Source organism: Podarcis erhardii (genome assembly GCF_964252035.2).
Source record: "Podarcis erhardii genome assembly, chromosome: 2".
Classification (NCBI taxonomy): Eukaryota; Metazoa; Chordata; class Lepidosauria; order Squamata; family Lacertidae; genus Podarcis; species Podarcis erhardii.
This window is the reverse complement of record NC_138498.1, coordinates 94,288,629-94,300,754: the sequence shown is the minus strand read 5'-3', so window position 1 is coordinate 94,300,754 and position 12,126 is coordinate 94,288,629. Positions and strand designations below refer to the sequence as shown.

The 12,126-nt window shown below is 40.3% G+C and overlaps 1 protein-coding gene across 6 annotated transcripts in view; it reads left to right on the top strand.

The window, feature by feature from the left end:
- The window catches only part of LOC309336526 (contactin-4), a 525,279-nt gene that overhangs the window by 221,890 nt on the left and 291,263 nt on the right, over window positions 1-12,126 (top strand). Inside the window, exon 1 of one of the 6 annotated variants that reach the window (XM_081852425.1) lies at window positions 5,176-5,587. The exons of the other annotated variants lie outside the window; for them this stretch is intronic. The gene's annotated coding sequence lies outside the window, so the exon portion shown is untranslated. Of the gene's footprint in view, window positions 1-5,175; window positions 5,588-12,126 lie in introns of those variants that run through there. 6 annotated transcript variants of the gene reach the window in all.

Here is a 12,126-nt window from a genome sequence, read left to right as displayed (position 1 = left end):
TGCATGTATGTGTATAAAGTTGCTGGCATTGGAGAGCGCCAGCAAAGCCTTATTGTTAGATAAAGCAAAACAAAAAAATGTTTGGAATTGGATCCACAGACTCAGAAATGGATAAAAGAAGGAATTAACAAGAAAACTGTTGAGCCAGTGCTTCTGAACATACCCACAGCACAGTCATATTACCAAGTTGTACCCCTGTCAGAACAGCAGTAGGAATTTGATTCAGGTGACAACTTACAAAAAGGTAGTTGTGTTAGTCTCCTGCAGTAAAAAGGCAACAAAGAATCTTGTGGCACTTTAAAGACTTAACAGATTTATTGGAGCATAAGATTTTGTAGATTAGAGTCCACTTGATGCATCTAATGAAGTGGAATCTAGCTCATCAAAGTATGTGCTAAATGTGCTAGTCTTTAAAGGTTGCACAGCACCTTCTTATTTTTGTTTCAGGTTGTAACTTCAATTGAGGTTAGCCTTGGGAATACCAAAGAGCTAATATTTGGTGAAGAACAATGTTTACACAAGCAGATCCTGGGGGTGGGGGGGGTGGGGGGGGTGTTAAGTAGTAGATTTGGAATGCAGATATTTATAGCACTTTCATCGTGTGCCTTTTAGCTTGTGTTTTGACTTTATGTTCTGTTTCTCCCGTTTTCCTCCCTTGCTTGTTTTTCAAGGTATCAATTTAGTTTCTCATGATTTCATCATCGTCATTAGTTGCATAAACTCCAGGCAATTCTTCAGTAAGATAACAATGAAAACTGAAGCCATGCCTTCTGATTCTCAATCATGTGTTTAATCCACCCGGCATTTTTATAATTTTCTCTGTTTTGATGACATTGATATCTATCAGTATTAAATTATAAAAAGAAAGGAAATCTTTGTTAAATTACAGTCTCTTCACAACCCGCAGATACCAAGCCTATTATTACAACATGGCAAGGTAAATTATAGGTGTGATATATGGGGTCCTTGATCAGGAAATTTTTGTATGCCATCAGGGAAACAGGTAATGATCAATTTACATGTGTCCAATTGATGTGGCAACCCAGGAGTGGCTGGAAAAGGGGGCGGGGCCGCAACAGGGCAGAAGGGGCTTCTGTGCACTCTGCCATTGCATGTGATGACCTGGAATGCAACCCCTGCGCAAATTGGGGGTTGCCTGTATTGCACTATACCATGGATACTTAAAAATCTGGGTTCAAATAAAATGGAAAATGTGACCAAAGTGTTTATGGTCATGGCTTTATAGCAGTGTTCTATAATCAGCTAAGTCTTGTGGATTTTGGTTGCAGTCTGCTAATACTGAAAAGCAGACTTCGAATCATTCAGGACAATGTCAGTCATGCGGAGATTGAAGGAGTGCCATTCTTTGTAAGTCACACTCTAGCCCCATGCCATGTGATGTCCAAGTAAGCAGCTAGGGTTTCTTCAGAACCTTCCAATGCAGTTCAAAACAACAACAACCCCAGATAAGTATTATTTAAGTGGAAACATGAGACTTGTGTACCCATTAAATTTCCTGAATAGCTCAAGGAAAATAACAAACATGGAAAAGAGGTACAGTCATACCTTGGGTTGAAGTAGCTTCTGACTGAGCATTTTTGGTTTGCGCTCTGCGGCGACCCGGAAGTAACGGAGCGTGTTACTTCCAGGTTTCGCTGCTCGCGTATGCACAGACACTCAAAATGACATCATGCACAGAAGTGGCATATCGCGGCATGTGCGGATACAGGTTGCGTTCGCTTCGGGATGCGAACGGGGCTCCGAAACGGATCCTGTTCACATCCAGAAGTACCACTGTATAGGAATGGAGTGGAAGATGTAAGGAGGGGAGCTGAAGCCCTTCTGCTTATTGGGAATCAGTCTGGAACAGACAAACTTTGATTTGGGTGGACGGAATCAGTTTGGAGCAGTCTCATTGAGGCATGATCCAAGGAGGACTAAACTGGGTAGCGAAGAATTTACAGGCTGGACTAAAGACCTGGCTGGCTTCTTGAGGGAAGAGGGCACCAGAGACAAATTTTGATTTGGGTGGACAGAAGGGACACAGCAGAACAATATGTGAATTTGTTGTGCCACTGCAAGCGAAGCAAATTGGTTGCGCAGTCCTAATTGGAACAAAGTTGTTTAAAGTCTCTATATCATATCTGTGCTCGATTGGTAGAAGTGTCCCATGTGGGAACTGGGCTTATTCTTAGAAGATGCAAATGGGCATTAAGTTACTAGTGTCCTTCAGAAGCAAGTTTCTGTTCTCATCAGGGCCAGTAAGGACCAAACAGAAGCTCGTGCTGACAGTTTGCAAACAGTGTGAGTAAATAATTAAGCATTACACACGTTTGGCGTCAGGCGTCTGCTATAGAAGGAAGGCATTACACCACCAATATTAAATCCCACCTGAAACGTACTTGCCATTTTCCAAACCAGTCTTGAATTCTGCTCCTGTGGGAGAAGTGCAGATTGGCTGGTGGGCTAACCAGTCCTTCATTCCTTGCACACACACCCCTGCATTATGGCAAAGGTACAGGACTGGCACTCAGACTAGGATGACTGGGCTCCATCTACATGAGAAGCAGAACACAAGAACTGAGTGATTGGGTCTGCCACTCTCTCTTCCAAACCTCAGAAATCTTCCATAATATGCAAAATGAACCATGGGAAGAGAATAAGGAAAGTCATTGATATTTTAAGGTTGTTTAAATGAATATTCTACATTGAAAAACAGAAAATTTAATAAAAAATTTACACACACACACACCTCAGAAATATTCCTAGCCTTCTATATAGGTAATATCCTTCTACTTACATTCTGGAAATACAATCTCAAACTGGTAATGATTCACCAATGAGTTGTGACTGGCTCACAAAGGCTATGAGCCTAAACAGAATGTGTCTCAAAGGGGGGGAAGATAAATGAGTTTGTCAGAATATAGATCCTTAACAAAGACAATAGGGTAAAAATGTAGGTCATCTGCCTTGCTCCTTCATACACACAACAATCAGACGAAATTGAATACTCTTTCATTATGTCATGATGGCTGTGGCCACTAAGATGCCTTAGACATGGTCTAACAATGGCTATTACTCGTAGCAGGTGGGGCCTGCGACCAGTTAAGGATTCCAGTCAGCTATGCCTCCCTCCAGGACAATATAAGCTTCATAGGGATCAAGCAAACCAATTCACTTGCTTTCTCTCTCCCACCACTAGGATAGATTTCTGGTTTTCTTTTCCGGCTGGCACCCAATATTCTGTGGCTCCTGGATGTTCATTTCCCATTGAGTGGTTGTGTTTTCCCACCGGATGAGGATCCTCTTGTGGATTTTTTTTTTTTTTAATGGATTTCTGCATGCCTGGGACTTTACCCAAGGATGTTGATGCTTCCCGTTTATTTCTCATTGTCCCCATTTTGGCTCCAATCCTGTTGTTAGCAGAGCTTCAACTCCTCAACATACCTTTTCCGTCCAGTGAAAGCACTTGGACTCACCAGCAAGGAACTTGAACCAGCCCTCTTTTAATTAAGTGTGGTAGGTCCTTGGGAGGCTGAGAAGGTGAAAGAGATGTCTTCAGAGGGAGGCAACCACAAGTCTTTTCAGCAGTGGCTAGCCAGGTGGGGTGGAGCTACAGAAGTAGCCTCTCAACAGAAGCATCATTGCTGATTGCTGGGCAAGGTGGCAGCAAGGGCGGGGCTGCATGGGTGACCTGGACCCAGTCTGGTGCCCCTACCAGTGCACCCAGACAACTCCCACCTTGCTGTCATGAAGTAAGAAGCAGTGGCACTTCTGCCAAGAAGCTATTGCTATGGCTTCACCTCAAGTGAGTCACTCCTGGTTTTGCTCACAATCAGTTGGAATCAAGCCTCGTTGGGGTGAATGAGGGAATACTTTTGCATCTCGTATTATAGCCAACTAAATTATACTCTGAGTAGTTACTTGGATCTAAGCCATGCCAATTATCTCAATGGGTCAACTCTAAGTAGAACTAACATTGAATACAACTCTATCTCTAGCACTGAAGAAACAAATTTGGCACACTATTTTCGCACTCAATCAAAATGTTAAGGAAGTGCTTTGCATGTTACATTGATTTTGAAATTTCTGGTGCACCCTTTGAAGCCTGTGGTTCTTATAAGATCTTATTTTAAGCATATTTATATCTGACCTATTTCTTGATGCATTGCATGTGGAAATGATGATATATCTCCTTAGGCTGTGCTCCGAAGCACACTTACTTGGAATTAAATCTCCAGAAATTAATGGGACATACTTTCCAAGTACCGGTATATGTGCTTAAGATTGTTCTTTAAATAACTGGCAGAGAATGCATTTGTGCTGCATCTTCCTCTGTGTGTGTGCATGCTTGCAATTAGTGTTGATGCAACAGTACTATAAAATAATAGAATGTTAATTCCCTTTATAGTTTGCATTTCTATAATGATGCTGTGCCATGTGATTTTCCCAGACACAAACTACTAAAATTATTAGAACTTGGCTTTTTCTTTTCTTTTTCTTTCTTTGCTTCTCCTCACTGTTTGATGAGAATCTGAGGCTCATGTTGCCCCTGATTAAGTATCCACACCACAGCCTATTGAGCCAGGAGACAGTTAAATATTTTATGTGAATCAATGCAGTATATGAAAATCATTTGCTTTTGTTTCCTTAGTATCAATATATATTTGCTGGACAGTAGCAAACCAATTAAGTGGAAGCACCGATGCAGGTTAACCTAGTTAGTCCCCTTTCCCCGTCATTGTTTTCTCTCTCTCCGCCTTGGAATTTTATTTCTAAATTGAAGAAAAGTATACCTTTACACAGGCAGTCTTGTGGTTGTTGATATTATATCACTTGCATCTTCGATGTATTTCAAGTTGTTAATTATTGTGCCTTGCACATCAACCTCAAATGTATCATTTTAAGTTAACAGCTCTGGCCGTTTGTGGTATTCGTTGTTGTTGAGCAAATAGTTCTGCTTATGTACCAAATGGCTGTATTGTATGGTATAAGCCAATGGTAGGCTTCTCAAACAAGACATACATACGAGGATTTGAGAAGGAGGCTAAACCCTTCTGCCTTGCAATTCACATGATTGCTTTCTTAGAGAGGGAAGGTCTGGAGGTGATGTTTCTCACAGAAAAGGGGCTGTACTTGCATCAGTTGGTTTGTCAGGAAAGAGAATCTTGTGATTTAATGTTGAGAGGAAAGCATAAGAAGGGCTGCAAAGGAATAAAGTATCTCTTACGGTGAGACATAAAATGCAGTGGTGTGGATTTTAGAGGAGATGGCAAAATTTACGGAAGCAAGATATCTCAGGCTGCTGGCAAAGGAGAGTCAGGAAGAGAGATTTAAGGTTCACCAGGCGGAAGACTTTATATCAGTGGGAAGAAATTCAAATGCCTGGCAGAATGCTTGCTGCTGTCCAGTAAAGTGTATTGACACTGCAAAGAAAATGTAAATAAGGCAAAAGAAGCCTGGGCTTATTATGGCCAGATGAAATGCAGGGAAACAGTTTTCAAAAGAGGAGGGGAGAGGATGTGTATGAGTGGAAAAAATATCAACAACATTGGGACAGATTCAGGAGCAGCTGTCATGTTTGCTGGTAAGTGGCCGAATAAATTACTATGAATCTTGAATAGCTTGTAGTGTGAAAAGGATGTTTAGAGATGTTGTTGCCTCTAGCAACTTTTTTTATTATGACTGAGCACATTAATAGCATCACTGCCCAAGCTTTGAAGCAAACTCTATTCTATAGAAAGTATTTAGAATAGTACTAGATGCATTCACTCTTCCTGGTACTGTGCGAGGCAATGCTTGCTTAATAGCTTTTATTTAACAAGCAGAAATTAGTGAGGGGTGGTTACAAAGATAGCTAGTTGCACATATATGTACAGATACTACAATAACTAAAATTTACAATGCTTATAAAGAGAAATAATCTCCTTGGAGGATCTATGAGAGATTAGATGTTCTGTTAAAACTATTTTATGTCATATATATTAACTTTTATGAGTTCTGAGAGTTCAAATGAAACTAAAACATCTGTGCACCACAGAGGTTTACTGGAATGCCTTTTGTCATTAGGCAAGGTTTTGGCAATTATTTATGAGCAAGGTAATGGATTAGGTTCAGTAAGCAAAAAGCAATTTCATCAATTGTGGCATTTTAAGGTATGTTTGTGTACTTTTCAGACTCAAAGAATTTTATTTCTGTTGAATTCTTCTTTTTCTTTTTCTTCTTTAATTACTGTCATTAATGATCCTTGTAGAATCTGCACAGATAACAATATTTTTGTGTGAAAGGGCGATTCTAAGAAGTTTTCCCATTCATTTCAATTTGGTTTACAAAGGACAACTTCCCAGTGCATTGAGACTGGCTCCTATAATCTATCTATCTATATCTATCTTTTTATCTGCCTACCTACCTACCTACCTACCTACCTACCTACCTACCTACCTATCATCTCTATGCTATAGAATATATTGTTAAAAAGATAATCATTAGTTTGTATTGTTCAGCTGCATTTGTATGTTTCAAAGTCCAAGAGTTCTGTTCTACTTGGTAATCCTTTCCATGCCATAGCACAACTCAAATGAGGCAAATCCAGTTTATTATAGTCCTTCACCTCCTGTTTGCTCTTGAAACCAACTGGAGAACCATATATAAAAATTAAAATCAGTCCCCCACCCCCGCCAAAACTATTTAGCACAAAATGCAACCCAAAGACTGCACAAAATAGCTATTTTGTATATCAGTTTCCTGCAAATCAGAAGTGTTTTACATGTGTGCCAAAGAACCAGTGACTCCTGAAAACACGTTATAAGTGTGTGTGTGTGTGTGTGTGTGTGTGTGTGTGTGTGTGGAGAATGCTGGCCCCACCGAGTCTGGCAACATCCCGGTGAATGTTTCACAACATGGCATTGATATCTAACTTGAAGGACTGGTTAAAGACTATGAACTGCTCTCTGGATACTTTGTTCAAGCGAAAAGAAAGAAGCTGCAGCTGCAGTTAATGAAGAGCTAGTGGCCCATCCCACATCTGCCAGGGAGTGTTCAGCCAACAGCACAATGATAGAATGACATTAAAGGTTAGCGGCCCGGTGTGGGGGGAGGAAGGAATTGCCTTGCTGAGTAGGTCAGAATAGTGTTCTGCACTAAAAATAGAAATAGTGTAATTACTGCTTTTCTGTACAGGTTGTATATGTTATGGAAGGAAGGAAACAAACTGGCTAAAATGTAACTAAAACTCTGGCATAGCCATAAATGTCATTCACCTTTTCTTCATGTTTTCAGTCAAGTATTGTATAGCTCAGGCTATCATTTCAATAATTGGCTTTTTACAGTTGTAGAATACGTTGCTATAAACCTTAAGGAGTCACAAAGCCTTTTATCATTGTGTCTTCTTAATCCAAGAATTCTTTTAAAACATATTCTCTGAAATCATTATATAACTTCAGAACATTTATCTGGTTCACAATCAGAAAAGCCAGTTTAAAAACAAATGCTGTTAGAATTTTGTCAGATATATTTATCACTTGATGAGGAGATTCCAGGGCTCTTTACCATGCAGATTGTTCCTTAAAGTTGGTTTGAGGTACAGCACTTCAAACACAAAGTGAAGCAGGATCTAGCTAGTCTCCCTTCGCTTACTACAAGAACAAAATGAAAACATCAGCATTCATTTGTGCTGGGTTCCACAGTTTCTGCAGTACATAAGGCCCCATAGGGCCCCGCTCAGTGGAGTATGCCCTGTTCAGCTGTGAAGCAAAGTACCTGCTTATAAAAGTACAGAAGCTATCCTCTGTTGTGACTGAATTTTAAATACAGTCTTGAGTCTCAGCCTGGCCTGGCTTTGTAGTCCATCATATTTCCCATTTAAGAACATAAAGACAGCCTTATTGGATCAGACCAATGGCTTAGCAAGTCCAGCATCATGCTCCCCACAGTGCCTATGGGAAGCCCATAAGGAGGGCCTGAGTGCAATAGCTCTCTCCTGCTCATGTTCCTTAGCAACTAGGATTCAGACACATGCTGCCTAGTGCCTCTGATGCTGGAGGTAATATATAGCCATCGTGACTGTAATAGATATTGATAGGCTTCTTCATGAATTTGTCTAATTCCTTTTTAAGTTGGTGGCTGTCATTGCATCTTGTGGGTTGTCTGTTCAGATGTTTCACTTCTGTTAGAACTTTCATAGAAAGACAATAGTTGAAATCATACTTTTCTGGTCATATTTTTGAGAGCCCTGACTGAGAATCTTAAAGATGAACTCTGCCAGCCCTTAAGGGAAAGTCAAGCGCTTGAATTTTAGATAATGATAGAAATTTAGATTTGAAACTTCAGCATGTGGCTCTTGAATACACAGAAGGAAAGGGTTAGAGTAATGGGGGTCACTGGAATCTTGGTTAGAAGATAGAACGGTAGCTGCTTCTAGCCACTCTGTTGCTTGCCTCAAGCAAGATAGATCTTCTATTGTTTAGCTACATTCCCCCAAAGTAGCTTGGGTTACATTTCAATGGAAGTGCACATTTGAAACCAATGGTGTCACATTCTTTGGTCCTGTGCTTGTGTCCTGCTTAAGCTACAAACATGATTGGTAGCTTTGAGCAAGTCACAATATCTTATTTTTCCCCATTTATAAAACAAGAATAGCTGATTTAATTTCTGCCAAACTTTTCTGCTTGCCTTTTGTTCTTTTTCTTTTTTTGCTGTTTGATTTTCACCCTCTCCCAATGAAGGCAGATCTGAGAGAGAACAAGAAAGGCAGGAGGCTTGACTGGGACTTTCTGAATCTAGCAAGATACTGTAAAGTGATGCTGGTGTGATAGCAAATCAATGACAGTGACTCTCTCCTTGTAGGGAGCATGGAGGAAGGGAAGACTAGACGAAAACCGTTCTGCAGGATATGCCGGTAGTGACTGTCTGAGCCACTGGCATCTAGAAGTCCTAATTAATGTGATACCTTGTTAAATAGCAAACATATGAACTGATTCATATTTACTGGAAGCAGTAGTTTAACCTGCATGGTGGTTGTTGTTTAGTCGTTTAGTTGTTTATTCAGATGGTAATTGGTAGCTGAACTAATTTTTTAATGGTAAAAGTGAACCAAACTGGTCTTGTCAAAGTTGTAAAACAAATTGCAACTTGCCACCTCCTTGGAAACTCTCAAAAAGTGGGTAGAGTACAGAATAAGGTTAAGCCATGATTTGAACATATGTTGGGTATTTCATAAACACACACACACACACACACACACACAATTTGCATTGGTCAAATTTCCAATTGGTGGAATGTTCTCCTCAGGGAGGTTTGGCTGGTGCCTTCATTATATACCTTTAGGCACCAGACAAAAATGTTCCTCTTCAACTTCCAGTGTGGCTGTGAAGCAAGAGATCACATCTTTCCATTTTAGATTAATCACAACTTAATGCTACATTGAATCACTAAACATAACCATGGTTAATGAAAAACAAAACAGCTTCTTAAAGTGTGGTTTGAAGCAGACTTGTTTGACTAACCATAGTTAAGATTAACCACATTTTTTCCTTGTTTGGATGCCACAACAAACTGCATTCTAAAACAGAATCAAAGGCTTCAAAACTCCTCCTCATGACTGTGCTGGAAGTGGAGGAGGAAGTTCATGAGTTCAGAGCTTGCTGTGGCTTGTCCTTGTAACTCTCAGCTACGGTTTAGCTTCACATGCAGACACAGCCATTATTCAGAGCAGCACGTATGTTAATTGTTGCAAGTTTTTACAGCACTTTACTTGGACAGTGGTACTTTGGCCACAAATGGTCACTGAGCAGAGAATATCTTGTAGGCTCATGTTGTGCCTCTGCATATCTGAAAAAGGTTCAGAAGAGATCCCTTGGCATTCCATTGCTGATAGGAACACAGGAAGCTGCCTTTCAGACTGTTGGTATATCTAGCTCATAGGAACATAAGAGTGCTACTGGATCAGGCCAAAGGCTCTTCTAGTCCAGCTTTTTGGGAAACTTGAAAACAGGACCTGAGTGCAATAGCACTCTCCCCAGTTATGATTCCCAGCCACTGGTATTCAGAGCAAACTGCCTCTGACAGTGGAAATAAAACATAGCTGTGCTGTACTGAAAACCTTATCCTCCATGAACTTGTCTGATACTCTTTTGAAGAATCCAAGTTGGTGGCCATCACTACCTAATGGGGAAAGAAGTGCTTTCTTTTTTCTATCCTGAATCTTCTAATATTCAGCTTTACTGTATGGTCTTAAGTTGAGAAAGGTAGAAAAAATATTAATTTTTTCCACTTTCTCCACACTTTATTTACATCTTCCCCTGATAGTTTCTGCATTTTGTAAGTCACATCATTGTTTATTAGTGATATTATGACAATCTCAGTTGATTAAAAAACACACACATTTCTACTAAAGATCTAAATATCCACTTTCCCTGAGGCATTTTTCACAAATGCTGCAAGGCCTTTTTGTATTGGGGGGGGGATAAGATCTGTGATTCAAAAGCTCATTCCCCCTGTCCCGTTGTTTGTTTGATGTCACTGTTGGCTTTTCTCCACTCTGGAGCATGTGTAGCTGGGAACAGAAGCAAGACAGTGGCCTGGTTAGAGCCGGGTCAAACTTCCTGTCTCAGTTTGGATTGATCTGGGTCTTTCCAAACCGTTTTTTGTTTCATTTGTTTGAAGAATTCTTGGAATTATTTATTTAGAATTCTTTCAACTTTCTCTGCAGTTCAGAAAGACTTGGCCTGCAGGAGCTCTTCTGCTGGTGCCAGGGTGACTTGCCAGTTATGTCTTCTTCTGCCTTTCCTAAACTTACTAAGCTGCTGGGGGCAGGGGAGGGAGAAGAATAAACACCAGCCAAGACATATGGCCATAGCTCTTCCTAAGTGACAACATTCTGCAGGGATTGTGCCAGAACATTTTAGACGTAGCTGTCAACTTTTCCCTTTTCTTGCGAGGAATCCTATTCGGAATAAGGGAATTTCCCTTAAAAAAAGGAAAAAGTTGACAGCTATGATTTTAGATCCTCCACTGCAGACTTGAACTCTGGGACTTTTTTAACTGTGTCTGTTAAAACAGGAAAATATATATATATTTAATGACACTTCCCAGAGTTCCCACCTTCATTGCAATAGTTTAGAAGTGCTTTGGGCTTCACCATTGTTCACTGTTTTCCATCCTCTTCTCCAATTCAGTAGGTTAAGAGAAAGAGGGAAGAAGGATGGAAACTGGCAGATCAGAGGGCTAAAGCCAAACCATTACATGCTGAGGCAAAATTCAACTGGGGCTTAGGCTCACATCATAATGGTCTTACACCAGGCATGGCCAAACTTGGCCCTCCAGATGTTTTGGGACTACAACTCCCATCATCCCTAGCTAACAGGACCAGTGGTCAGGGATGATGGGAATTGTAGTCCCAAAACATCTGGCGGGCCAAGTTTGGCCATTCCAGTCTTACACGCTCAATAACAAATTTCAGAAATATGATTGAAGGTAGTAATATTTTTTTCTAAGCTGTGCAATGTACTTTTTTTTTTTTTTACAATCTCTGAAATAAGTCTATGAAGCATGTGACGCAAGCAGAATTATATATTGCAGCATAAATTGTTTGTCGGCTGTGATTACCTCCATAACCTGTGCTCTACCACTTCTGAGTAATCAATATATCTTAATGTTGCAAATTACAGAAAACAAACAATTTAAAATTGTGTTATTTCGTGTTGTCACATCTCTTCCGTCATTCAGTGTTACGTTTTGAGATAGTGAAGTGGACTGATAACTTCTCAGGTGCAGTTCAAATAGTGTGCCATTCATTCAGAGGGTGTCATTAAAGTTTCTGCACTGCATGTTGGGGCGACTGTCAAGTTTGGAGGTTGCTTACTATTTGTTTTGCATGGAGAATATGTACACAAACAATGCATTTTTTGGCAATGGGTAGTGCTGGCATAGACATTCTCTAGATCATACAGTAAAGTGAAATGCCCATGTTTCTGTGTTATGGATCACTAACACAAAAAGGCAATTGTGGTTCACCTCCATGAGGATGATGTACTGTTTCAATACAATCTTAATTTTCAGCATTTAAGAACCGCAGTTGATTAACACTTCTATCCAAATGTCATCTTCACTATATACTTCAGGTGTCTC